A 2,500-nucleotide genomic window follows, 5' to 3' on the forward strand; every position below is an offset into this window, starting at 1 on the left:
CTTGCCCATGGGCGCCTTGGCATGTCTTGGCCTGGCCATGGGCGTGCCTTGGCATGCCTTTGGCTTGCCCATGGGCGCCTTGGCATGCCTTGGACGTGCCTTTGGCTTGCCTTGGGATGCCTTAGGCTTGCCCATGGGCGCCTTGGCATGCCTTAGGCTTGCCTTTGGCTTGCCTTGGCCGTGCCTAGGCCGAGCCTTGCATGCCCAAGACGTGCCTTTGGCTTGCCCATGGGCGCCTTGGCATGCCTTGGCCTGGCCATGGGCGTGCCTTGGCATGCCTTTGGCTTGCCCATGGGCGCCTTGGTATGCCTTGAACGTGCCTTTGGCCTGCCTTTGGCTTGCCTTGGCCTGGCCATGTGCGTGCCAGGGCATGCCTTGGCCGAGCCTTGCATGCCCAAGACGTGCCTTTGGCTTGCCTTGGCATGCCTTTGGCTTGCCTTGGCCGTGCCTAGGCATGCCTTTGGCTTGCCCATGGGCGCATTGGCATGCCTTGGCCGTGCCTTTTGCTTGCCCATGGGCGCCTTGGCATGCCTTGGCCTGGCCATGGGCGTGCCTAGGCATGCCTTTGGCTTGCCTTGGCCGAGCTTTGGCATGCCTTGGACGTGCCTTGGCCTGGCCATGGGCGCCTTGGCATGCCGTTGGCTTGCCCATGGCGTGCCTTGGCATGCCTTTGGCTTGCCCATGGGCGCCTTGGCATGCCTTGGGCTGGCCATGGGCGTGCCTTGGCAAGCCTTGGCCTGACCATGGGCGTGCCTTGGCATGCCCTAGACGTGCCTTTGGCTTGCCTTGGCATGCCTTTGGCTTGCCTTGGCCGTGCCTTTGGCTTGCTTTGGCCGTGCCTAGGCATGCCTTTGGCTTGCCCATGGGCGCCTTGGCATGCCTTGGCCTGGCCATGGGCGTGCAACTTTGGGGCAGTATACTCGGGTCGTTGTGCAAGAAACCAAGTCGTTGGGCAAGCTTCGTATGCAACATGGGGGAGGGGCTTTGGTTTCTCGTACGTTGAACCTCCATATTTTAGCTTGGTAGCCAACTTTGCCCAGGCATGGGCGCTCAACACCCACCCCTTCCCTATATATGCATTCTGAACAATTAGCATAGTGACAGGAACAGATATTAAATTTTTAAGGAATCATAATTTTTGAAAACCCTACCAAACGAGGTCGGATTGACATGAAATTTGGCGTGGGGCATCGGGACATTGAAATATGAGTTTCCCAAAAAAAAAATTTTGGTTTTCGGGTCGGGACGGGCCGCTTGGTGGGCCCGGTTGGTCCGTAAGGCCTTTGGTGGGGGCAAGGTGTCCAAACGGGGTTGGATCGACACGAGGCTCTGTGAGGGTACTCGTGACCATGAGATATGACTGTCCAAGAGAAATGAACCCCCTTTCGTGTCGTGAAGGGCCCGCGGGCCGGGCTTGGTGGGCCCGTGGGCCTGTTTTGGGCAACTCCGCTTTAATGACACGAGGCGTTGCGTCCGGGACATGAGAGGAAACTTTATGAGCGGTTTATGGGGTCGGGGTTGGTAACCTCATGTTTTCGGGTCAACACGTTGACCGTGTCGTGCTCGGGCCCTCGACGTCACCACAAGTTTCACGAAAATGGGACTTGTAGCGGGGAAGCATTATCATGGGTATAGGTGGTGTGTTATGGAATCGTTAGTCGGTCACGATCGTTAGTCAGTCATGTGTTTAAAACGTAGATCCGTGTCGTGCTCGGACCCGAATGAGGACCGGGCTCGCTCGACATCAACGTTCCAGGTTTTTTTACAGAATGGGTCGACGTTAACGGGTATGGAATCATGACATCATGTCTTCGGGTTAACCCGAAGCCGATGGACCGTAACAGGTTTGTCGAACAGCGTGCTAACCTTACCGGGCAGCGGGCCAGGTTTGCCGGCAACGTGGATACTTTACCGGGCAACGCCGACATTTTATCGGGTAACGTGCTAACCTTACCGGGCAACGTGCCCAGGTTACCGGCAACGTGCCGTGCATTTATCGGGTAACGTGCCAGGTTTACCGGCCAGCTTTGGTTTTGCAAGTCATTGTGGCCAGGTTATCGGGCGACGTGACTTGCGAACATGAGAGGAAACTTTATGACCAGCTTATCGGGTAAAGTGCCAGGATTACAGGCCAGTTTGCTAAATGTCATGTGGTGATTGTATAAAACAATATAATCATGGTGGATATACACATTCATAGCATTGCAGCTACTTGTGCCTCGTATCCACAGAACTTCACAGTTAAGCGTGCTTCGTCTAGAGTAGTACTAGGATGGGTGACCCCACTGGGAAGTCTTGATTCTTTTATTTTTTTACCTTTTGGAAATGTATAAATGAATAAGCTAATGCTTCTATTTCGGTTGCGATCATACCAGCACTAATGCACCGGATCCATCAGAACTCCGCAGTTAAGCGTGCTTGGGCGAGAGTAGTACTAGGATGGGTGACCCCCTGGGAAGTCCTCGTGTTGCAACCCTTTTTTTTGATACTTTTATGTTTT

The 2,500-nt window shown here is 54.7% G+C and overlaps 1 non-coding gene across 1 annotated transcript; it reads left to right on the top strand.

Moving 5' to 3' along the window:
- Window positions 1–2,358: 2,358 nt before the first annotated feature.
- Window positions 2,359–2,476, top strand: LOC143608229 (5S ribosomal RNA). Its single transcript, XR_013149189.1, has one exon. It is a non-coding gene; the product is annotated as a 5S ribosomal RNA (ribosomal RNA).
- Window positions 2,477–2,500: the final 24 nt, after the last annotated feature.

The sequence above is a fragment of the Bidens hawaiensis genome, unplaced genomic scaffold (genome assembly GCF_021521415.1).
Source record: "Bidens hawaiensis isolate Kalapana, Puna unplaced genomic scaffold, B.hawaiensis_p1.1 tig00109494_1, whole genome shotgun sequence".
NCBI lineage: Eukaryota > Viridiplantae > Streptophyta > Magnoliopsida > Asterales > Asteraceae > Bidens > Bidens hawaiensis.